Genomic DNA, 26,108 nt, shown 5'->3' on the forward strand with positions numbered 1-26,108 from the left:
TTTTTTTTCTGCCCTTGATGAACAACAGCAGCAAAAAAAAAAAAAAATCATTAAAATGTCGCTTTCTTTGAGTTATTTTTCTTTCTGGAAAATCGGGTTAAAAATAATAATTATGAAAAAAGCAACCAAAAGTTACAAACTTCTTTTGGGTCCCAAGAAGTTGAGGTCGGGGAAGATGAAGGAGCCGGAAAAAAAACCCAAACCCACGCCACAGTTTTTTTGTCCTGAATGTGGTTTTTGGAGGCTGGGATTTCTAATGATTAGGTTTTTGTGGTTTATATATACAGGACTCTCTGGCTAAGGCGATCATTATGCTGATGAGAGTCAGCAGCACGTGGTGCTTCAGTCCTCAGACTTTTGCAGCCTTCAAAATAAATAAACCAATGTGCATCCCCCCCAGGAGGAGAAACTCTCACCCACGGGGAGAGGGATGGGGAAGGGGGGGAGCAGGAGACGGTCTCCGATCTCCACTTCTCTCCGGGTTTTTTCCATTAACATTTTTGGGATTGTTTGTTTAAATTAAAAAAAAAAAAAAAGTCACGAAAAATCTTGTTTGCAAAAAAAAAAAAAAAAAGAAAAAAAAGTAAGAATAATCTGGTGCCAAAGAGTTTTTTGCTAAGTCTCCGGTAGTCTAAAGCCTAAACCATTTCCTTGAATGAATGAAAGCTATAAAACCCCCTTCAGACTATTAAGGTAAAGGGAGTCTGGTTTGTTTTCTCCCTTAAAAAAAAAAAAAAAAAAAAAAAAGAAAAAAAGGGCAGATCTTATTAAAAACCATTTACATACCCAATGGTATGAAAGTGTCACCGCCTCCCCGCGCAGATAACAGCCTATCACAACCCGCCCTCTAATTTCTAAGGCTTTACTCCGACTTGCTACTTCCACCTTCTTGTAAAAAGTCGGCGCTGCGTGTGTGCTCCTTGCTCGCCGCCTGTGTGTGACTCGGGGCGCTGTGTGTGTGTCTGTCTGCGCTGGGGGGTGCAGGGACGTGGCCCTTCCAGGAGCCGTTCCGAGCCCCGAGCCCGGCATCCCGACCCAGCCGGGTTTGTTCCCCCGGACCCTGCGCCAAGAGCCGGGCGGAGCAGCCCCGGCGGAGCAGCCCCGGCGGAGCAGCCCCGCGTTCCGGGCTCGGGGTGTCCGTGTGTGGCTGCCGGTGCCGGGCGCACCTCCGGGGCTGTTTCTGCATCCGCGGAGCCTCCGCGCCTCCTCCTGCCGGGCGGCACCGCTGCCCCCGCGCCTTCCTGCCCCGCTACCCCCAATTTTTGTCCCTCCGGGGCAAACCCCGGCTGTGCCCGGGGAAGGTGCGAGCAGAGGCGGCGGCGGCTCCTGCCCCGCTCGGCTCCGGAGCAGAGAACAAACAGCCCGCAAGCTCCGCCGATCGGTCACAGGGGAGAGCTCTCGCTCCGCGCACCGCGGCTGCGGCTCCGCGCCCACCCAGCCTCGCTCCGCAGCCGTGCCCCCATCCATCCATCCATCCATCCATCCATCCATCCATCCATCCATCCATCCATCCATCCATCCATCCATCCATCCACCCGTCCTCCCTCCTTCCGCGGCTTTCCCACGCTTGCCGCGGGGAGCATCACCCCCGACCCACTGCCTCGCAGGGAGCTGTGCCCTCCGCTCGTTCATTTCCTCCACGGTTGGTTTTGTTTTTTTGGTTTATTTATTTTTTTTTTACTTTCCTTTTCCCGGCCCAAGGTTGGAAGGGCTCTGGAAGTTTTCTGTCCTGTTGAGAAGACGCGATCCATGTGGGTAACGCTGCAAACCCCTCCTGAGCTCGCCCTACTACTCCCGACAATCACAGGGATCTGCTGTTCCCCAAAAGTGGCCACAGGCGTTCCCAAGGCACAATTACTCATCACATATATGGATTAGTATATATGCAGAAGCTCTGGGTTGCTGTGGTTGTGATACAGAAAATAATTTTTTTCATACTTATTTTGGCAAAATATTTATGTCCATAGATTCTTTTGGCTTCCTTCCTCCCTTCTTTAGCTGGCTCTAATACATTCCCAAAGAGCCATTCCAAAGGCGCTAGAAAGAAGGCAAAGAGTTGTTTTATTTCCAAATGCTATATAAGCCTGACAATCATGATTTATTTCATTTCAAACAAGAAGATACCTTTCCACTTTTAATTAGTCGCACTAAAAATTTTACAGTCACCTCTCTTCCTACTAAAATAAAAGTTAATTAGGATAAACTAAAATAAGTCATTGGAAGCTACCAGTTTAAGGTCACTTAAAATAGTCCAGAGTTATTTATAATGTCAAAATAAAATTTTCCACTGAGTGCCCTAACAAAGTTTCAGGTATCTGGCACAGCTGATTTTCAGTCTCTGTGCAAAAATATCTTTCTGCTGAACATTTACACATTTAACAGGAACTTACTACAGTCTGGAACAGATCACGGCTCAGAGTTCTAGAATTTTATTTAAATGGTTATGGACAAATTAATAAAAGTACCAGTAATGTTTATGGACCTACATAAAAGCTGGATGGGATTTTTCAGAAGAAGTCATTCATGTTATGATATATATAATCTGGAACGTTGGCTTGGATTTGGCTGGAATGGAGAGCAACCCTGCTGCTCGGCTTTCCTCGGGTTTTATTTCAGAACTTCTCGGAATTTTAGCACTGGTTGCAAAATGGGTCATATTTTAAGATCTTAGAGAATTGTAGGAGGTTGGTGAAAAAATGTGCTTGCGCTGCAAGTTATATCTTAACAAACACCTTCAGATCCACTTTATAGTATCGAATTTTCATTAGTATGGCTGTGCTTGCTGCAATTTATATTGTCTTTTAGCTTTTTCACTTTTAAGTGTGTTATGAATACAGCCATAATTAGACTGCTTTTGGACAAAAAGGTAATGATTTAAAGAGCACTGAGTTTGTTTACCATCACATTTCTAAAACACAGGCCCAGTATGTTCCTGTTGTAAGTACTGGGTGCTCAAGATGAAAAATAATTATCAGATATGAAAGATTCTAACCTGGATGATGTTCCCTAAATAAATAGTTTCGATGCCAGTTTGCTGGGCTGGAATGTGCTGCAAATATGATGAATACAGAATTTATTTTCAGCCTCTCTGTGTATGTAAATAGCCTTTGTGAAACGGGAATAAATGAATGGGTTCACTGGGTTTGTTGTTGTATTTGATATTTTTAGCCAGGGCGACTACAGCAATGTCAGCAATTATTACTATAGTGAAAGAATTGCCAATATTCTTGTTTCCAACATCTACCTTTCTCAAATTTTTTATTCACTCATGAAAGTGTGCATCGAGCCAAAATATATGAACTTAAGTAAACTTAATGCTAGGGCAGGTTTTGCCCGAACTTCCATTCATTTCAATAGGGGCGAGATAAGCTCCAGTGTCTCTTGGCAGCACTTTACTTTCACTTTGGTTGGAAGTTGACTGTTTGCCCAGCTATTCTTTGCTTTTTCTTAAGTATGACAAATAGTAACTCCAGATTAGCACGTTATTCGGTCTGCTAAGTAGGCATGTGGTAATGAGTTCTGTAACTGCAGCATTCTTACTCAGACCATGGACTGCCATGGTTTGTTTAACTACTGTATCCCTGCCCCACTGATTTGCAGCCCAGATAAAAGAAGATTCTTTGTGTCCTGAAATTAGTTGAAACATTTAATATTTCAGCATCATGCACTGCTTTTTAGCATTTATAGTCCCTGATACAAGCAAAAGCAAAAAGATTTGATAGGCAGGCTACAAAACAACTGCATTAAAAAAAAAAAAAAAAGAACTAGAGAATTTTACTTTTCCCCCAGCATTTTCAGTAGAAAATGAGGACTGAGATCTGAGACTCTTGTGCTCTGTCTCATGATCTGATGCTGAACATTCTGGGATCTCAGACAAGACTTTTAGCAAGCTTTTCTTCAGTATAGAATGCAGCCCTAACTGCTACCCATATACATTTTGAGATTTTTGAAAAATATGCATATAAATTCTGAGAGGTCCAAAGATGAGCAGGGCTTGGCACCCAATAATCCCAAGAAAAAAAATTTGGAAATCTGGTACGAAACCTGCCCTGTCCCTGCTGAAAAACTGTTGGCTTCTCCACAGCACATAGCAAAACACAGGCTGTACAAACAACTAAGTTTACTGTTCTGAATTTTTCCTAAATAATATATTTTCTGCTTCTCTTAAGCAGGAATTGCAAGCCTATGTCTTATTGTAGAGTTCTCCCATTTCCCTCCCTGTCTGAAGCCTCTTATGCCCCATTGGGACTGCACGTCTTTCAGAGAAGTTGAAAGCAGCAAATGACAATGTCATCATCATGAGGAGCAAGAAATGTTGGCCTTGTAACTTGTTACTTGTCATCTTGTAATGGTGTTGGAAAGAGAAAGTATGACCTGTGCTTTCTGGCACTAAAAACCTGAACGTGTAGTAGGATTAGAAAAATGTATGGCCTGTCTTTCTCCAATATTTTTTTTTTTAATTGCAAAATGCAAACTAAAAATTAGCTTTAGGAAGTTGCTAGGGTTCTCATAGTTAGGGGAAAATCGTCATTTTTCACAGCAAGACCAACTTTGTCTCTTTCCATTAATTTTCCTTCCAGCTTCAGTTTAACTAATTTCAGAGTGAGGAAAAGGTTTTGTTTTTTTCCCCCCTTGGATGAATTCAGTATATTGTGTTAGAGATATAAAGGCTAAAAAGTGGCAACTTATTTTTTTTTCCTTATTTCAGGATATTTAAAAGCAGCATGAGCCAGAAACTGCACGGTTGTTTATTCTGTTGACCTTAGTGAAAACTGGTTCTCTTGACTAACTGTGGGGAAAGTGGGTGGTATAGCTGTAATTAAAAAGTGTTTATACCTCTGGAACCTTGCAGAGTCCCTAAATTTGCATGCTGTTTTTTAAAAGTCTAATGAAGTGCTCTCTGGCCAGATACAAGCTCCATAAAGCTCACGCAGGAGATGCTACAAGATGTAAATCAGTCTTAAGTGGGAGAGGGATTTTTAGTGTTTTTAACCACAAGCACAGCACCAGGTCCTTGCATTTACTCCCTCAGTGTTGCAATGGTGACGATTCCCATTGTAAATCTATTTTCAATAGCATGGATGGCGGGAAAAAAATTTCTTTGTTAATAACACAAGACTCAAAGCTGAAGAGAAACACTGAATAGTGACAGGCTTGTTCTAAAAAGGATGAAAACAGACAACTGTGAAAGAGATGGTGCAGTCACCAGGAGTGAAATAGAAGGAAGCACATGGTAATGGCAAATACTGAACAAGCATAATGGGCAAAGAAAAGCAACATTTTAAGGACCATAGCAATTTTTTTTTGCCTTTTCTTTCTTGAAAATTCACTCAGGCCAGACCAAGGCATCAAGAATAATCATGGTGTGACATAATGTAATCCTGAAAATGCTGAGCATACATCTTAGCAGAAATATGCGTGTGCCCCACATCAGGTGTGGCCTTTAGCCCTCGAGTGTGGGGCAATCCCTTAAGTTGAATGCTGTGTAATTGGCAGCCAAGTCACAGGAGACAACAGTGCCAGTCCCAAAACAAGCCATAAGGACAGGTGACAAAACATCAAACATCACAGGAATGATTCTCTCTAGTAATAGAAGACAAAGATCTGGCAGAAAAAATGTTATAGGTGAAGCTGCCAGCAGTATCTGCAGCTAAACTTGTCTACCACTTTCCAGTATAAGACCTTGTTTTCACTCACATAATGTTGCCAATTTTTAGCTGTTCAGGATGATCTTTTCAATCCTCAGTCCGCCTCAAGCTGAATTTTTTGGAAACTTGCAGTAGAAATACTTTTGCTACTTCTATGATCAGCATTAAGAGAAAACACATTGTTTCACAACATTTTAAGATTTCAGCCCAATATCTATTTCAGAGCTGGGATGGGAAGTTTTACTGAGTAGGAGAGGAATAAGGAGGAAAAAGCAGATAAGTTCCTTTTGTTGTCCCTGACCAAAAGGACCCACCCGAACTTGGCTGAGTTAGAAGCTGCTGAAAATTGTTGAGGTTTTTCTCACGCGTGCTCAGAACAGATGGAGGAGTTGGCAACTGAATTTTGCAAAGCCTCCATGGCAGCACTGGGCTTGCTAGACTGGATTGGATCTGTAGTCACTCAAGTCTGACCAATATTGTCCCTGACAGTAGGCTGCACTGTTTTAGAGGAAAGGATAAGAAACTCTTGAGTCAGCAGATAGAGATGGGATCTATTCCTCCTTTAAGGTCTCATCCTAGTTAATAGTAGCTCAGAAAAAATATAATCAGAGTGACTGTCAGCAGTTCAGTTTTAAATTGTGTCTTTTAGAAGTCTATAATTCAACCATAAAAATTCCTTACAGGCTGAAATCTGGCTTATACTCTTAGTTCAGAAATCAAAGTTCTCTACAGATTTTTTTTCAGTAGTCTGTTTTGAAGTGATAGAAAAAATAGTTATGTACAAATTCTGGACATTTCTTTCACAACACACTTCATCATTCAGTTATGATAAGCATGGTAAGTTCTAAACTATTTGTTTCAAATGGTTGTCTGGCCCTAGAAAGATCAAGAATAATTAAAAGCTTCACCATTAACAGTAGACATTCAAATGTGAAGAAGGTTGTCTAACCTTGGGATATTAGGAGCATTATGATATTAGGAGCTTGTGTGATGTAATACTAAAACCTGTTATTCTAGTTTACCATATAAATATTTATATAGTTTATTAAATGCACATATTGAAAAGCAAGGGAGAATCCTCTGTCTTCTCACAAAACTCAACACAAAGACAGTCACTAAGACGTTCTTCTATTTGAAATATAAGAAGAATGACATAACCTGGAAGTATTCAGGAGGAACAAGCAAGAGGTCCTCAGAGGGGGCAAAGCAGATGCAATATCTTTCTTGGAAGACCACAGCAGCTCTCATTACTACCAAGCTTCCCTTTGTAGTAGAGAAGATAGAGGAGCTCTTCTCATCCCTGGAATGCTTTCAAAGATCCTGTGCTTGGCACCCTGAGGTTAGCGCGATTTTTTGAGCAGATAAAAGCCCGTTACATGAAAGGGCAGATCCCACCCTCCTTTTTTTTTCTTTTTTTCTTTCTTTTTTTTTTTTTTTTTTTTTTCTTTTTAAAAAAATCATTAAGAAAAGAGAGGAAATGCTTATTCTGTCTGCAGTTCCACTGATTTCAATGGCAGCCTTCATGGAATAAGGTACTGCTTCCTGTAAGAGAAGCAGAGGTAAGGCTTCAGCTAACTTGCTGCTTCCAGTCACTCACCTTATCCTTTTGTATTTCCATGTCCAAATGTCCATCTTGGTGAAGAACATATTAAGTCTTTCAGATCATTATTTCCTCTACATTTTAGAGAGCTGGAATAATTTGTATTTTTAGGCACGAAAAAACCATCTTCCACTGTTTCTGACAATTGAAGAACATGGACTGAGGGAAGCAGAGGAAAGCTCTATTTACTAAACACCACATGTAGATTACCACTGATAGTTTTTCTAATGAAATTTATGACCTGTGTGGAGTAAATAGACTCCCTTTTTGGTAAAGAATCTGCAGCCAATCATTCATGCTTTCTTAGAGACGTTACTGTTCATGTTGCTTTTATGTGGAAGCCTACAGTAAAGGGTGATGTTATGTCTAAAATAGACAGTTGGCAGCTAAAAATGAAAAAAAAAGCTATTTCTAACATTACTTATCATGAGATTCTTGCTAGATTATGGCACATTTACTCTGGTTCAGGAAAGAAAGAAAAGATAATGATAGGACAATTATAATTCTTGTAACTAATATGTTATCTTCATGCACGTACTTGCATGCCCAGCTCCATTTACTGGCAAGTTATGGCATTTTACACATCTGAAATAAACAGAGAGCTCTCAGTGTGTTCAGAATGTTTAGTAAGTCTAAAAGCTGTTTGCTCTGTATCTCAGGGTAAATGAGAATGGGACAGACACTGCTTCTCCTGGTTGCCCATCCTGTATTCCCATCATCATGCTCCTCTTACGCTCCCCTTCCTCTCCCCATTTTATGTTCTGTGTCCAATAGAGGCAATTTATTATAACTATTTAAGGCAGTCATGAAAACTAAGTGAGAAGAAGAAGTGAGAAGAAGAAGTAAGAAGAAGGTTTACCATGCTTACAGAAATATGTGTTTCTCATGTACAAGTAACTCAGTGGCCTTCAGCTCTCCCCCTCTAGATTTACATTGGTGTGAAAGGGGAACGGAGCTGTTATTAAGTCTACCTGATTTAAGAGATACACACAATGTGTTTGCTTATTTTCTTCTATCATATGGGAAATTATCAATGCAAACTTCATTAATTCCACATTCCACAACAAAAGTATTTTGAATTTGAAATGAATAAGTGCCTTTCTGAGCGATGATTGTTTGTCCTTAACTCAACCCACTGTACTTCAGCATGTGGGGCCTGTAATGTTACTGGGGCTCTGCCTTCTCTAGAGGAATGACCTGTTTTTCACGAGAGGTGTCAAAAATAGTTTTCCACCCTCAGATCCATTCAAGTACTAGTAAAAGTAGCTGCCTCAGTGGTGTGGACAAGGTCAGATAAGTTTATTGCTAACATAGCCCTGTTGAGGGCTGCATGGGATTTGCCTCAGAGTGTACAGAAGAATTTGTTACAATAGGTGTTGAACTCACTGACTTTGTCCACAGTGGATGAGCAGTTGTTTTCAACCCTGCTCCAAGATGTTTGGAGAGTGGGTGGGAGTTTTGACAGCAGTTGTCAATAACACATTGTTTCTCTGGGGCAGGTACATGCCTACCAAAATATCCACGCTATAAAGGCCTGGATCAGTAACCTTGGGATAGTGCAAAAGTCCCCTCTGACAGCATGGCCTGAGAATTTCTGTGCTGGTGTTACACTTGCAGGATGTCAGATGATGAGCAGGACTTTTAATGTACAGTCCCTTATCATCTAAAGCAATACAGAATTGAAGGCCACAAGCCAATTGCCAAAGATTATGCTAATTTAAAGAACAGTTAGTGGAAGGAAATACCTGTGCTGTAAGTGATCAGAGCTCTCACTATGTGAGGCTGCTGACATAATAAATAATGCTGAATTTTGCAGGCTCTTCACACACTGTGAACACTTCTGAGCCCATGTGAAAAAACATAAGAAACTATTTTGCCAAACTAGACTGGGTTGGGTATCTCTATTTCTTAGATGTTCATTAATAATTGACTAGTTCTGTGGAAGCATCATAGTATAATCCATAAGAAGTGGACTGTAAGAGAGGTTTTCTTTTTCTATGGCATTTATTTTTGCAATTACGCAAAGAATAAGCTGGCATTTGAGGAAGGAAACTGAAGCAGAAGTTATTTTTCAAGTGGATAAAAGAAGATGCTATTTTGTACAGAACAACTTCTAGTTGACCTTTGCAAAAAATGCCATAAAATACTATTTTGGCCACAAATGAAGCAACATTTTTAGAAGGATTAATGTTTAATCTGTCTGTCTGTCTGTGCAGGATTTTAAAAAGGCTGGAGGAAGCTAGCAGTCCACTTTCACTTAAAATTGCATCTGAAAAACTTTAAAACTGTGCAAGATCTTTCTCGGCTGTGCTGGATGCCATTAGCATTAGCATATTACCACAGAAAAGGAATCAAAGGTAGACAGTGAAATTCATAAGAAATCTTCCAAAAGCCTTCTATCCCTCAAAAACTTTTATTCCCAACAAGATCCTGACTGCCACAAAACCCACTAAAATATATGAACTGCTCAGTAGGCTCACAGAGTTGATAACAGTCTGAGTGTTTCTCGATAATGATAAAATACAAAGCTATATTAGATTGGAGAGAGCAATTTTTGAAGAATTTTGAAATCCTGGAGAAATTTCAGAGGGGTCAATTACTACACTTATACTTGTGGGATTTTTTTTTTTTCTTTTGAGTTGAGATTTTTTTTTAGTCATTGTCACTTTTTTTTTTTTTTTTGGCACTGGTGGAGGTTTCTGTCACACTGCATGTCCTGTCACACATTATTGCATGAGTACCATGCAGCCATTTCATGTCTTTCCTGGCCCTGGATGGTAGATGGATGCAAACCTTAAAAACAAGCAAACAAATAAACAAAACCAAAACCAAAACCAAAACAAAAAAAAACCCACTAAAAAATCTAAATACTTTACAAATACTTTTAAAAGGAGGGATAAAAGAGGTAGCAAGCATAGGGAAAGAATCTCTCCTGATTCAAGAGCTCTGTTTGGCACTCTGTAGACATTTCCCAGTAAAAATGCTTTAGCTGATCCCAGCTGTAATACTGGCTCATTGGAAAGGTTGACTGGGTATGTCCTTTGGCTGATCTGAACACACTCTGTATAGTTTAAAATCAACATCCTGACTTTTTCATAATTTAAAAACCGTATCTAAATCATTAGTGTAAGCGTATTTTAAAATGGCTCTGTATTTTCCATCATGATACTAAGTTGAAGCTGGCAGGATGGAAACTGGAGAGAAGTTGCAAAGAAATAGAAAAGTATCCTGCTCTGCTTCTCGGCTACAGGAATGACCACAGCTGCCAGAGAAGCACCTTATACAAAAGGAAGACTGTCTGGGGAAGAGGTAAGGATATTCTCAGGACCTCTGTTGAAAGCAGTACTTCTTATCCAAAAGAGAGATGGAAATATGTAATTGTACCCTTCCTTTAAAACCAGGTCTTGCTGCTTTCCTGTGTGTTAAGATCACACATTATTTTACACTGGAAGCTCGGTGCTAAAATCTAAAACTTAGAGGCCAAGTTCTGCCCTTAGATACACATGCACCAGTCCAATGAGCTCAAAGAGAGCTGTGTTCATATGTTTAGCAATGGAATTTGGCCCTAAATATTTAAATATTTATTCAGAGGGAAAAAAAAAAAGCTTCTCTGATATATTTGTATCTCATATCTAATGTACACAGATTACCACCACTGGGCACCCACCCTGAGAAGTAAGAAGTGTTAAAGAACCATAAACTCAGCATTCTACCTGCTCTGCATGGTCAAATAACATGAATTTGTTTCAGAACATTAAGGAAATTAAATCTTTAGCAACCTGTGGCTGATGTTATTTATTCTGCAGTCCAGTAGTAATTTGATGCAAATTGCTGGCACTATTCCTACATCTCAAGAAATTACTGTTTTGAATGGACTGATTCTGGAAACTTTCATTATAGGCATATGCAATCCAGAAGGACCTAATGTCCTCTGCTTGTATTTTTTTCTGCAGAAGAAAGCTCAGTGTTCTGTCTAATTCTCACATACCTTCCAAAGGCTTATGATTGGAGTCCATAATATTCTAACCATGTCATATGGAAATGGTTAACCTGAAGATCCCACCTGCTCTCTCTGGCAAATGACCCAGATGTGTTTTTGCTAAGGATACAAAGGATTCAGTAACCTGTAAATTTTCCTCAAGCAATATAATACTCCAATTTGTATATCTCATGTTAAAGTGAAAAGTAACTATATATAACCGCTATTTTCCTTGGACAAATGACAGCTAGAGGAGAGCTGAGTTCCAGGTTCAGATACCTAAATTTGGTTGACTAAAAGTAACTGTTTATATTTATGCTAACCATTTAAGCTACCATGAAACTCAATAGTGACCTAAGGCTCAATTCACTTGCCTAAAATTAAGCTTCCAATGCCATTAACAGCTGCCTTGGGCTACCTACCTAAAAAATCACCATGGATCTGGCATATCTGAGTCAGGATCTGTGTGAAATGCAGGTGGAGGGAAACAACATAGCCCAGAGGACTTGAGCTGAGCTCAGCCCTCATAAATGCAGTCAGTGGCTTCTACAGAGCACATCTAATGGCCAAACAAAGAGGCCTGTTTTTGGAGAAACTGGTTTCTTGCCTGCATTGACCATGGGGACTGAGTTTCATTGAAGCCTACTCCTGCTATTGTAGTTGCCAGAGTAAATCCTGGTTTTAGGGTAATCAGTGTGCTGCCAGTTCAGTCCAGCTTGCCCTGCCTTGGTTGTGCATTTTGTGCAGTGGTTCCAGTGAAATGCTGGCAGGCAGGGCAGCCAGAGTGATGGGCAGGTGTGATTACAGAGGTGATGAGTTTCTCTTGATGTTGTGCTTCAGGGAGCTCCTTGAGATCCATTTGGACATTTAGACAACCCTGCTACCTGTCCCTTAGCTAGAGAAGTCTCTGGCTACTAAGTGTTGGCTCTTTACATTGCTTGGGAGAATCGGCACTTCATCTGCTTTTACTGCTCTCATTTTTAGGTGACAAGGATATCCAGCATACTGCTGGAGATCTCTTTTCAAAGCTTCATTTTTTTGGGTACAGTCAGTATCATAAGAAAGACTCTTCACCAAATCCCACTTTCTTTTAGAGTCTTTTTTTCTGGAGCTCTCTAACCAGAGACGTCATACTTGAATATCTCTGGCTATAGAGGTGCAATGCATGATGTTGCCAAAATGCTGTGACCTTTGTGGTAAGAACAAAAGCCTTAATAATTATTAATAATCATGGCCAGTTGGGCCTTCTACCCAGGTCTTGCCTCAGTACTAACAAGGTGAGTTAAAAGTGATGCAGGAGCAATTCTTCGCTGCTACAAATCGTGTTTTTGGTTTGCTCTGGTGGTTATCTTGGTTGAGATCAAACCTCAAGCATTATTTCAGATAACATACAACTATTAGCATATGCTTCCTTGATTGTGTGTGGCAACTCCCAGCCCCATTTGTGGAAGCCATGGTTTTGAAAAGGGCACAGCAAACAAGTACTATTTAAGGCATAGTCTTAGGGCAGCTGACTGGACAGGCTGGAGGAGTCAGTGGCTGGGAAAAGGGCCCCCCTCAAGTAGTTTTTCTTCAAGTGCATTGATTCAGATCAGTTGGGAACAAAACCCTGCTTTTATCTTGTTTTATGTTTGATTCATATGCTGCTTACTTAAGGGCGTGCCTATGGGGCTGGCTACTGAGAAAAGTGTTAATACATGCCCAAAATGGCTACTACAGATTGAAGGTCTTGGTCACAACTGGATTACACAAAACAAAGCTCTGTCCTCAAGATCACGGTGCTACCTACTCCTGTCTCTCCAGGTCTTTAACTTCCAGCCATTGGAATTGCCTCAAATCCATTCTGGAACGGAATACATAATTATTTTCATATTGTGCTAGTCTACTCTCCTGCTTTCATCCCCACGAGCCAGGAGTGAAAAAGAGTTGGCAACTTTATACTCAGCTATTATATTGCAGAGTACACTTTAATCAGCACCCTAATAAATAGCACACCCAATTAATTGGGATATTTGCCAGCAAACCAATTCCTTTCCCTGTGCTTCAGCGGCTGTAAATGATGGATAAATAGCATTCTTGCTGTTGTCTGCGAGCATATTTGTTGTAATTAACAGGTACAAGTTGGTCTTTTCTGGCATGTGTTTCCTCAGTAAGTTGCTCCCTTTTTAGTAGGCTCCCTGCTCCATGCAGTTACTAAAAATAAATAACAGATTTCCCTTTCAGTATTTGCTTAAATCAAGGCAGCTCTTTTGTACTTCAAGAAAAGTAATCTATCCATTACATTGCTATATGGTTTTGACAATTAAAGGTAATAATTTAATTAGCATATTTCTTCTTTAATTAGTATGGTAAAGAAGTCTTTGCCACACCATGGAATAATTTACAATAAAGGAGGGATTTCTGCTGCAGCTCTCTAAGGCTACCTTTTTTGACCAGGGGTTGCACGGTGGTTGGCTTTAAAGTGGTATTTCCTTGAGGGGGACCCTCAGAAGTACAATCTATTTTAATAAACTGGTATATGCTATGATTTACTGTAGACATCTGACAATTTCTCTTATTTGGACATCCTTTGACAAAAAAGTAAATAAAAATGAGCATGGTAAACTTTTCTAATCCCTGCATTCCTCACAGATTGCTTTAGTGGCAACTGAAAAAAAAATATTGGAAGTAAATGAATATGAAAAGGGAAATGGTACTGGAGAAATCTCAACAAGAGATCTTAAAAACCAGGATGGCTATGGATCAGCAAAGGGTAGAAACATTCATGTAATTGAAGGAGAACACAATTTGTGGGTTATCTGAAAAAAAAATTGTCTGGGTTGGCATTTACTTTGACTTGTTGGCAGGAGGAAAAGAAACCGCCCTGTACCACTGCATAAGGTTCCTTATTAGTTGTGGCTTCAGCAGAGGCTCCGTCTCCTCTTTGGAGCATGGAGGATTTCTTTCATTACATAATCTGGAAATTTTATTTTTTTTTTAACAGATTGAATTTTTTTTTCTCCTGTGTGTGCAAATTCTCTTTGCCCCAATGCTTCTATACTGAGGTTATTATGCTGAAGGAATGCAAGCGTCTAGAGTAACAATGGTTCATTTTCCTTTAATGACTTTGTCGACAGGATGGAGACATTTTTGTGGTGTGATGAATTCACTCGGTCTCCCGTTGTGTTTTCTCCACATGCTTTGGAAACTCTCTCTCTCCCTGAGAATTGTGGCCATCCACTCCAGCAAGAGCTTCATTACTTTATATTCATTGTATTTAAATGACACCCCAGTGGTACTGACCTTCTGGGATGATTGATGTAAATTATATGCTATGTAGGGGGAAAATAAAATCTTTTTCTGACTTTTTATGTTCTGCAGAGAAATAAAAAGTGAAAACAAATGACAGAGAAAATCAGGCCTATTCAAAGTGAAACTTTGTAAGCATTATGGGTTGAGCAGACTCCAGTTTGTGAAAGTGCTGAGACAGTTCATAATGACCTCATGATCTGAAAGGTGACCTGAGAAGGGGGAAACAATTTTGTATGTGCCCTTTTTCGGTTCTATGTAATACAAAACAAAAACGTGATCTTGTTTTTTTTCCCTCTTTGCAAGTATTGTAAGAATTCAGACTTGAGCGGAGAACAGCCTCTGCACTTTTACCAGCTAGACAAAGGCACAGTACTAGAAGGGACACCTCAGTGCTCTTTCCTCCTGTCTTCTAGCAGATTTTCTTGTATTCCTAGCCAGTAGGTATCTGTCTTGTTCAATTATTCTGCCAGAAGTTATTACCTATAGAAGTGGCAACAGGGGGAATGTTCTCTCATCAGCCCAGCTCATCATTGGGCAGGAGCTTCAATCCCTTGTGAACAGGTAACCTGCTGTGCAGGCAAAAGGGTTCTGCACAGCAACACAATTTGTCAGGAAATGTTTCTGTCAGTGCTTTTTCAGGCACCTCACCAAGTCACACTGCCTCTATCCAAGCTCCTGGAAGTTATGCAGCTCACACTGGACATGCTCAACCATATTATCCCAGAAATTCCTGTATTAAAATTACCATATGGAACTGGCATAGTAATTTATCTGTTTTTTCTATGTTCTTATATTATTCAGTCCTATCAATTCTGAGATATATAAAGATATGCATAGAAATGTCAGTAATATGCTGCCTTGCCTCCCTCAGTTTAATGTAAGGTTCTGACAAATCACAGAATTTGGCTAAAAACTCGAGTTGCCTCGAGTTTTTCTGCAGTACTTTTCATAACATGACAGAATGTTCTGATTCTCCTTTTTGCCAGGAAAATGCTTATTGATAATCCCTCTTTGGCTGGGGTTGCCCAGATATTTTAAAATGTATAACAGGAAGGAACTGTTCAGGCCATCCTCCTCACAGCAACGACTTAAAACTTTGCTGTGCAGGCAAGAATCAGCAGAGTGAGGCCTCTCATTCTCCAGGATAATATCTTGGTGTTTTGCCCTGTTGCTGTCAGTGCTCAGGCTGGTATCAGCTTTACTTCCATAATGGTAAGCAGCAGCAGAAGGGAGAGGGGCTGGCAGCACTCAGCAGCGAGTTGCAGAATCACCTCGTCTTTCTGAGGCTGATGTGGGAGGTGGGAACAGGGATGAAGCAGAGGGGACTGACAGAATGTTTATATGAAGTAGCAAGAAGGACGGGGAGTGAGTGGTAGCCAAAAAAAAAAAAAAAAAAAAAGTAAGGGCAGCAGAAGTCAGCTAAGAGAAAAAGAAAATAAGATTACTTTCTACTAAACTGGAATTCAGATGGTCCCTAGAGTGTTAAGATCACTGCAGTGGTTGCCAGAGCTTTCTTCTTCCTCCTTTTCTTATCCAGACCCCCAAAGAAGGAAAATGCTGAGATTTACATAAAATTACAAAGTCTCTAAGCTGTCAGTTTCTTAGAATGAATCCTAGTAAAATGATATACTTCTTGTTGTGCAGGCAGGAATTTGAATTAAAAAAGGACTAAGGAGGGCAAAGTAAAAGAGCGTAACTTTTGAAGTTAAACACAGCACAAACTTTTGAGAAAAATAAAATTTTTTTTCAAAGCACTAATAATTACTCCATTTACCTCTGTTGATCCCATTTATTAGTTCTACTTTATACCATGGCACACATCAGCCTGTCTCCCTACAAACCTGCATATGACGAGCAGAATGACCAAACTAAACTCACAGAAACCTACTATTAGGAGGTGTCCAAGGAAGAAGAGGTTGAAAGGAAGAAAGGAATGGTGGGTTAATGCTCCAGCTCACCTAGTCATGCCCTTCCCCATCAACCTGTTGAGCTGGCAAGATATAGGAAAAGGAAAGCCACCATTGCCAGGAATCAAGAGGAAAACATGGGTATGTAACCACACCAATGCACTAAATCAGCACAGCAAAGAACAGAATATTTCAACTGGAACAATCATCCAGTCTGACTGCCTGACCAAGTCAGGACTGACCCAAAGATAAAGATAATGATATTGTCTCAATGCCTCTTATACACTGAGAGAAGCAGACCATCAACCAACTCTCCATAAGCCTGTTCCAGTCTGACCACCCACTCAGTAAAGGGATGCTTCCTAATGTCCAGCCTAAATCTCCCTGGCTCAGCTTTGAGCTATTAATGTCATGGCTGAAATAGTACAACTGGATATTGCTGTAGCAGGATCCATTGCTGTTTCCAAGGGTAAAGACGAGCACAGGTCGCTGTTGTTTGCGCTGCTATTTTTGAACACCTGTACAAGGATGTGGCTGCAGAGACGAGGGTGTGCTGGCACCTGTGCTGAGACCAGACACCTCTGTACACCCACAGCTGTCTCTCCCAAAAATCCCCTGGCTTTTTGGACTCACACCAGCCCTGAACCCCCTTCCTGCTGCCCCCCAGCAATGCCTGGTGCTGAAGGGGAAGGAAAAGGTGGTCATGGCCTATCAGGCAGCACATGCAACACCATCCCTGGAGGTGTTTAAGGGAAGACTGGATGTGGCCCTGAGGGAAATGGCCTGGCTCACAAGGTGGTGATTGGTGCATAGGTTGGACTTGACAGCCTCAGAGGTCTTTTCCAACCTAACTAAATGTGTTATTCACAGGACCACAAAATTGTTAGGGTTGGAAGGGACCTATGGAGACCATCCAGCCCAACTCCCCTGCCAAGGCAGGATCACTTGGAGCAAGTGACATACGAACGCGTCCAACTGGGTTTGGAATGTCTCCAGAGAGGGGCAATCCACAAAATCCCCGGGCAGCCCGCTCCAGTGCTCTGTCACCCTCAACGTAAATAAGTTCTTACTCATGTCTAGGTGAAACTTGTGTTTCATTTTATAGCCACTTCTCCTCGTCCTGTCGCTGGGCACCACTGTAAAGAGCCTGGCACCATCTTCCTGGCAGCCGCCTTTGAGATGTTCACACGCACCAACACTAATCCCTGGCGAGCGGCGGGCCGAAGGGCACGACGGCGGCGGCGGAGCCGGCGGCGGGAGGAAGCGGCGGCAGCCCCGCCTCGCCCCGGCTCCTCCCCGCGCCCTGGGAAGCACCACCGCCCCCGCCTCCATCTGCGGGGCGGCCGCTGTGGCGGAACCGGCTCCTCCCCGGCGCGGGCGGCGCCATTTTACCCCCCCTCCCTCAGCGGCCGTGGCGGCGGTGCTGGTGGTGGCGGGCGGGGGGAACAGCGCGAAGCCGTCGCCGCTTTTCCGTCCCCCTGGTTTCTCGCCTCGGTCCAGGCAGCGCGTGGAGGGGAAGGACCGAGGTTCAGTGCCTGCCCCTCGCTTTCCCCTCTCGGCTTTCCGCACACGGGGTGGGGGGACCGGGCACCACAAGCTGCTCCCACCTTCCTTCCATCCTTCCTCCCCTGCACATCTCAGCCTCCTCATCTATCCATCCATCCATCCCCAGGGGTGAGCCTTTGAGTGAGTCACCAGAGAGAGCACGCAATTAGAGAGTGTGTTGCTATTAATTAACTTAGCGAGGCTGCTCGTTGTTGGGGCCTTCAGGAGCATTGACGGGGCGGTTCCTGCCCGCGGTACCTGCGGGGCGGGGGCGCGGGGGGCCCGGGGGCGCGGCGTTTGCTGGTGGCCTTCAGTGTTACCTTGGACCCTGCCCCGTCCTGTTCGTTTTGTCGCCTTGCAACTTATCTAGGAGGCGTTCCTAGGACTTTTTTTTTTAATATAATTTTTTAAAATACTCTTTAAAATTTATGTGGCAGTGTGGCCTGCAGTACACCGTGTACTGCTGGGTGTTGTTAATTTCTTCGTATCACTCTGATCTTGTGAAATGTGACTAGTTTATAAATTTCAGCTGGAGGAAATGGATTTTGTTTATTTTGCCTGAACAGGTGTGGTGATTCCCTAACTGGAAGCCTGTGATACTCCTTCTTTGCAGTCCTATGCATTTGGCTGCTCATTCTTGATGAGAAATTTTGGGTGCATACGTTGCTGCCATAGCTTAATGGTATTCCTGATATGCCAGAATGTTCTCATGTTCTCATATAGTGTTCCTTATAGAAAGTATTAGTCCTTACAGAAATTACTGGTGAATTTTAAAAGCCTAGGTTTGACAGTCCAGAAGAATATTTCTCCGTGTTAGCTGTGAGTGATTTTTCCACTTTAGAATATTTTTATACTTCCTGTTTACTGATCAACTTCTTCTAAGTTCTTAGAAATTACACAAATGGATGATTTGCAGTCGATGACTGCAAAGCCCATATACATGCAAAATATATATGACTGTGTTTGTGGAATAGGAGCAGGAACCTGATGTTGCAGACAGTGCAAGTTTGCTGTATGGCATTAGTGTTAGTGATTTATTATGAGACACTTGATTTCCTACTAGTGAATCTGTTTCAAGGTTTGCAGCCGTGTTGGTGTTTCGCTAAAATTTTCTTTTGAAGTGTTTTATGTAACTCCCACATCAATCTCTTTCTTGGTACAGGCCTTGCTTTCCCTTTGGCTTAAGGCAGCAGTGCTTACTTGGCAGGATGCAGTGCAGCCACCGTCTCTCCCTCTTTGCACATCTTTCTTCACTGTTGGCCAGATCCAAGTGGTGTGGAAGGCAGTGTCGGTCCTTTTGTTAACTTTGATGGACTTTACACAGGCTCCTATTTGCATGTTACTAATACACAAATCATATTTGGTTTTAGTTTGGTTCCTTTTTATCCTGTGTGTTGTTGCTCTGTAGGTGCAAATGTTGATGGCCAGAAGTAGCATTTCCAACTGTAACGGGATAAAATTAAGTGGTTTTGAAAGCCCTATCTCTGCTTGTGGAAAAAACTTAGTTTTCAGTTAGATAAAGAGGTTCTTAGTTATGATGATCATGAAGAAAAGCTTGAGGTCTAACCAGAATATACTGAAGCTGCAGGAGGAAAAGCTCAAAGTTGTGTCTCTGAGAAGTAAACAAGAAATCCTTTAGTGGCAGTTAACTTATGATTTTCAAATCTATGGATTTGAAGACATCTCTTAAGGTTTCACAGGATTCTGTGCCTTTAGAGCCTCTTGACTGTCATAACCAGCTGAATTACTCTCCTGGGCTCAGTTCTGGGTAGCACAGAACGGAGCTGTTTGAGAGTTGATTAGTCAATTAGTAACTTGTCAGCGTAAGCAAACTGTAATTTAGCAGGCTACAAGCGTTTTAAGAATTGCCTACATACAACAGCGTAGAGCAGCATTGTTCAGGTCGTTGGTGCTGCTCTGCTGTGTTGCCCTCGAGCAGTGAGACCAGCTAGACGGTGTCTTTCTAGGTCATCACTCACTGCAAGGGTGTTCTAAGGCAGGAGGCCAAACCCAGGCAGCCTAATTATACCGTAGAAAATAACTGAGTTAATGCTCTTGTTGCAGTTGTGAAATACCCAAATGTGTAGATAGACAAGCATGTAAAGAAAAGGAAATTAGTTAGGCCTATGTTCTCATGGAACCATGCAGTGGTGACTCAGTTACAAGCTTATCTGGAGCTGATCAAAAAAATCTGCCTGTCAAAGGTACTGAAAATGGTATTGATTTGATCTGCCATCTGTGTTTCAGGTACTTGGCATTTGTAGTGCTATGTGGAGTCATTATTAATTTTAAGTAATCTTATTAAGTGTTCTTTTGCAAGCTATCACATCAAATTTCTATTTATAAATAATCTTTGGCTTTTCTCTAGCCCTGTATTTTGCATATGTTTGAAGTATCATGTTTGATTAAAATCAGACTTTCACAGAGTCAGCTGCAAAGTTTCGCGTTCACACAGCTCCTTAAGCCATCACAGAAGTAGCAGTAATGGATAAAAGGGGCCAAGAGCTTGTTTGGAAGATGTGATTTCCAATAGACTTTTCCTGAAATGTAGGCTTTTTTTACTTGAAATGTCATTCAAGCATATGGTTTTTAAAAGCACTTAACAATGAAAAGCTCTATTGATAATTCTTCTCATTTCTCCCAGGTATACCTCAGTACTGGGCTTAATGGTTTTTTTTTTGAGTAAACAAGAATGCATTTTAGCAGGAACTTACTGGATATCACATGTGACTGTAAGATCTCTGAAGGGGGTTGGGTGGCCTGAATGTTACTGACATGTTTTTAGACCACCTTCTAAGGATCTAATTTTCATGTTTTGACCTTAAATTAAAGCCATGGCTGTTTTTCCTGTAGTTTTACTTGAATTAGATGTTGAATAGATGAACAACAGTGGAAGTAGATGTTTTCTCCTCCAGAGAATTTATAGTGGCAAGCACTGATTTCTGCAACAAGAACAGCCCTACAATAAGAATTGGAATATATTTTTTTATAATCTTAGCTATAGATTTGGCTGCTCATTCTTGATGAGGAATTTTAGATACATATGTTAATGCCATAACTTGATCATATTTCTGATATGCTAGAATGTTCAATTAAGGTCAGGGTGGACCTATATTATGAAATGATTTTAATTGTATATCACATGGTGAATCAAACACAGCTCAGGGTGATATGAGAGGAGAAGGGTTGATGTAATCAGTGTGATAGGTTGGGGAGATGCCATTTTAAAAGGAGGTGAAGGTTTATACAAAATTATACCAAGAAAAATACAGTTTAAAGCTAATGATAGCTTGGTTATGCTTCACAGAAAATCCACCTCTGTTAGTAAACTCTTAAATTTTAATTTACTTTAAATGGAACTAAAGACAGATGGGGACCCATGCTAACTGAAGGAGGTGCTTGCTGGCCAAAGAGCAGTAAACCATATTGGTGGGGCTAACCCGACCTCTGCATATCAATACAGGAATGTTTTACTTGTCAGAAGAAGCAAAATACTGAGCAAGTCATAATTGGGTCTTGTTCATCCTTACATGCCGAAATCAAGTATGCAAGTCCTTGATGAGCTGGAAGCTTTTTATTATCACCAGACCTGTGAGCACACCTTGTGTTTGCTTCACTGAAAATTGCCAGTGGTTCCCATGGGGAGGTCATGACCACTGAATTGTATCTCTATACAATTATTAAGTCATTCATATAGAAGGTTTGTAATACCAGTGTATTAAGAAAAAACAACTGTAAGTTGAAATAAATGTAGGCTTATAGGAGCCAGATTCTGGAAATTGTGAGAACTTGGCTGTTAGCTTCAGGTTGTTTGGTCTTTACACTGTTTTCTTAAAGCATTTTTAGGAAGGAAGGAAAAAGTCATTTGTGCCTAATTTGCAGTGCTCTTAACTGCCAGTGTGGCACAAAGCTGTGCAAAAAAGTGTGCACATTCAGTTCAGAGGGAGGTGGGTGTATTTATTGGATTCATTTTGCCTGCTTCCTTGTTAAAAACACATGTATCACTTCTGGAGAAGGACAGAGCTCTGATGAGACTGGAGTTGGAAACTCTGAGAAGTGTTTGTAAACACCTCCAGATGGGAGGGCAGAGCTCTCGTGTAAAATTCTTCTCTGTATTTCCCAGTCTCAAATAAAACAGTCACATCTGTGTATTAGTATTCTTTCAGCAGTCCGGACCATTCTGTGGTCTGGTTCAGAAGAAGCTTTAAGTAACTGTCATGTCTAACATGGGCATGGACAAATAGTAGCTTCAAGTACGAGGACATGCAGAGTCATTTTGAGTAAAACACAGCAGTTGTTGCACACAGTGGAGTCAGAAGGTTTTATTTTAATCTGAGGTTGCTTTCGCGACTTTTCTTTCCTTGCTAAGTCAATGAGAAAGTTGTGCTTGTTCACTACTTTTGTGTAAGGTCTTCAGTAAAAGTAATGCACAAGGACACCAGGAAGGATTGTTTTATCTTAAGGGATGTTGAACAGGACAGTTCTAAAGATAAAATCATCAGGATGTGTTATTCTTTGGATGAAAATCTATGCCTACATGTATGAGAAGATTTGTTTTACCTGTTGCTATCAGCCATGCATGTTTCTTCTCTAACTTCTACATGGGAATGAATGATTAAATTGCCTTTTAAATGGACAGGGGAAATTATGTTCAGTTGTATTCCTTGTATTCGTGTGGGCTTTCCAAGCATGTTCTGTTCCAAGAGAGTGTCATGGTTAAAGATGAGATGCTTATTTGTCTGGGTGGTGAAAGCTGGGCTATGCATTGACAAGCTATAAGATGAATTTTTCTTTCTGGTATTCAGTTTAAAATAAAACTACCCTAAGAATCTGGTCTATAAGTAATAAATGGAAGCAGCAGCAGCAGATGTAATGTGTTATCCTTAGAATGAATAGTGCATGCATTCTGCTTTGTGGTACTTTGTTAATTAATTAAAAATGAAAGAAAGCTGAGATTGCAGCCCGAGCTTTGAACAATATTCTTGTGTGCAGACCTGGTGCAGATGTGTCCCTGCCTGCCCACAGATTGCTTCTAATCCTGTATTTGGCCTGACTGTTCCCTGGAAGTTTGTGTCTTTATCTGCTTGGCTTCTTAAGATGCTGTGCTTAAAGAATATGAAAGTTATTCATCCTATTTCCTGTAAGCAAAAACATTTCTGATTTGTTGCCCATAAAGCTGGTAGTTTTGACCTGAACAGGTTAGAGGACGATAAAGTAATTTCATTGTATACAAGCAGTCATTATTTTGTTAATCCTAGATCACACATACACTGTGCTTATCTGAGACCCTTTAGAGTGTTTCTAGTTCCAGCCTGCTTGAACAGCTCAGGAGTACTTAAGGACTTCACACTTGGTGTTTTAATTTTCAGTTAATTTGTGCTACTGGGAGAGAGGGTGACAAGCCAAACAGTGTATGTGCTCTTGCATTTGGTTATGGGGTATTGGGTGTTTTTTTTAACTTTCTCTTATTTTTTTATAAGAGTATTGAGCATACATTCAGCCAGTCTTGCATGTGTTCAGCAGGGTTATGGTATGTTTTTGTTTTTTAAAAGAAGAGCAGTAACAAAAATCTGTTTTTCCTGTAGTTAATTAAGTTCTTACATCTCCAGTCCTAGAAGACTCTTATCCTATACCCTCTTGTCAGCTGGTGAGGCCATGAAATACTCAGTAAGAGACTAGTTAATCTAATTACTCTGAAGTAGAAGGTGTGGAAACAAAGGCATTAATTTTGATTTTGTGTTAATTCATAGTTATATTGGTTTTTCTTTCCTTCCTGTTTTGTTGGAATTTATAGAAATGAAAATTTGTCAGTCTTTAAATTTTTGCATGGTTTTGGGTTATATGTAAAAATGTATTTATGGAAAGACTGATATGATAACCATGTTAGAAGTATGCTCGATGAATTAAATCGTTGTAATGGTAACTTCTACTCTGTGTTCCTCAGCGTAAAAATTTTTGCAGGGATGCTATTTTTTTGTAATCCTGCACCTTCTTTAGCCTATAAACAGACATCAAAGAGAATCCACAAATTCACATTTGTTTTAAACTGACCCAGTGCAAACTTAGGTTTTTTTTTTCCTTGTGGTGAAGTGAAAACTGTATTACTATTAACTTTTGCTCTTCCTGAGTGAGTTTAGATCAGCTTCAGACTGTCTGTTAGAGGACTGTTCTGTAGTGACTGTCTGGGTGCATCTTTCTCCTTGATCTTCACGTGGCATTTCAGCAGTGGGGATTGGTGAAGGTGTCTGAGTAGTGTCTTAAAAGCCTTGACTGAGCCTCTGTTGTTCATCCTGGAGAAGGGGAGACCTCACAGCACCTTCCAGTACCTAAAGGGGCTCCAAGAGAGCTGGAAAGGGTGTGCAGTGATGGGACAAGGGGGAATGGCTTGAAGCTGAAACAGGGAGGTTAAGATTAGAAAAAGAGAAGTTCTTTGTTGTGAGGGTGGTGAGGCACGGGAACAGAAGAGTGGTTTCAGCCCTATCTCTGGAAGTGTTCAAGGCCAGCTTGGATGGGGCCCTCAGCGACCTGGTTTGAAGGAAGGTGTCCCTATACATGGCAGGGGGTTTTTATATATGCATTTACATGTTAATATAGTATAAGATATTGTCTAAATGTATAACCCTTACATGATCTTTTAGGAGCACTGGAATTCCAATTTTTATGTCTCTGAGCTGGATCTTGAGTAAATACATGGGTTATACAGATCACTTACTGATTGTAGAAAATTTAGTGTAAGTTAATATTGCTTGGTAATTTCAGAGTAGATATGAATTTGAAGGAGGGTTATGAAACAGAAATCTACCCAGGTATCTTACTGTGGTGAGAGGGATGGGCCTAAACCTGATGAGAAATGACTTAAAATTTGTTTCCCTCAACTGATAACTTTTGTTCTGCTGATTCATATAGAACAAGTGTTTTCTGTTATGACTCTTCAATGTAAAAGACATAGAGATTACAGTAGATGCTTTTAAACATTTATGTTAGTGTTTATATATACCTTTGAATGTGTGTATTTTACTATACATTTGGTTGCAATGTTTTACTTAGGAGAAAAGTATTTATAAAAGCTGAACCTACTTGGATAGGAACTCAAAATTACCAGTCCAAATAGTGTTAATCAGAAGTTATCTTCTTGCTAGAGTTCATGATTAAAATGCAGCACATTGAAATAATCTGTGACTTAATCTGAACATCTGAATTCATTTTATAGAATATGGCAAGCAGCTGCATTTCAGTTTGGAGCTAAAACAAATACAGTATATCGACCCATTGAAGATCACTGTAGGCTTTTCAGTTCCATGATAGCTGTACTTACTGAAGAAAATTTATTTGAGAGTGCTTCTGCTTTTGAATTATCTTTTATTTTATTTTTTTTTTAATGTCCGGAAGAAAGGAAATAGAACATACGGAGGATGGGACTTTGATGTGTAAAGAAGTTAATTATCTCAACCATCAAACAAAATGTGGGCTGTGGAAGTAATTATTGCAAAGGGTCTGATGAAGCCTGACAAGCTGTTGGTTTTTTATGTCAAGAAAATGCTGTACACCTGCTTGATTTGAAAGTTAAATCGTTTGGTTGCAATAGGAGGACCCAAGTTTGTAGTGAAGCAGTAGCTGATAAGCTTTCAGCTCTCAAACCACTGAGATGTAAAGTCTTCAAATTTTTTTAATTGAACTGTTCTTGTCCACTTGGAGGACAAGTTCAATCCATAAGAAAGGATTTGCTCTAGAATAGGACATGCATGAATCACAGGTCGTGCGCTGTGAGGAGGCAGCTGTGGAATTGGGCCCCATGGTTTTTGGGAATTTTGGGAGAATGTTTAATAAAGTAGCAGAACAGAACCTCATGGAGAAAGCACAATCTCTGTCGTGGATGTTCAAAGAAAATAGTTATTTGCTTCAAGTGATGTAATTAGTTTTAAAAAGCTCTAAATTTGAAAAAAAACCCCTTCCTTAAATCTTTGAATGTTATTCAGTTTTTAATGAATATACCGTTAATTCTCTATTTAGGAATACTGGTACTGTCGTATTGGCTATAAAAATATAGCTACTAAAATGAATCCTAATCAGTCCCAATGAAATTATGGACAATCAAATACATATAAATTTCTAAATCTTTAGGCTGTTTCTGCTATGGT

General features: G+C 40.6%; 2 protein-coding genes across 3 annotated transcripts in view; one reads left to right on the forward strand and one right to left on the reverse strand.

Moving 5' to 3' along the window:
- RUNX2 (RUNX family transcription factor 2) overlaps nt 1-26,108 on the reverse strand; it is a 216,668-nt gene that overhangs the window by 158,973 nt on the left and 31,587 nt on the right. The window lies entirely within an intron of this gene.
- The window catches only part of SUPT3H (SPT3 homolog, SAGA and STAGA complex component), a 256,275-nt gene continuing 248,010 nt past the window's right edge, over nt 17,844-26,108 (forward strand). Inside the window, exon 1 of one of the 2 annotated variants that reach the window (XM_066547590.1) lies at nt 17,844-17,951. The gene's annotated coding sequence lies outside the window, so the exon portion shown is untranslated. Of the gene's footprint in view, nt 17,952-18,081; nt 18,100-26,108 lie in introns of those variants that run through there. The other variant, XM_066547591.1, reaches the window with a different exon arrangement.

This window comes from Molothrus aeneus, chromosome 3 (genome assembly GCF_037042795.1).
Source record: "Molothrus aeneus isolate 106 chromosome 3, BPBGC_Maene_1.0, whole genome shotgun sequence".
NCBI lineage: Eukaryota > Metazoa > Chordata > Aves > Passeriformes > Icteridae > Molothrus > Molothrus aeneus.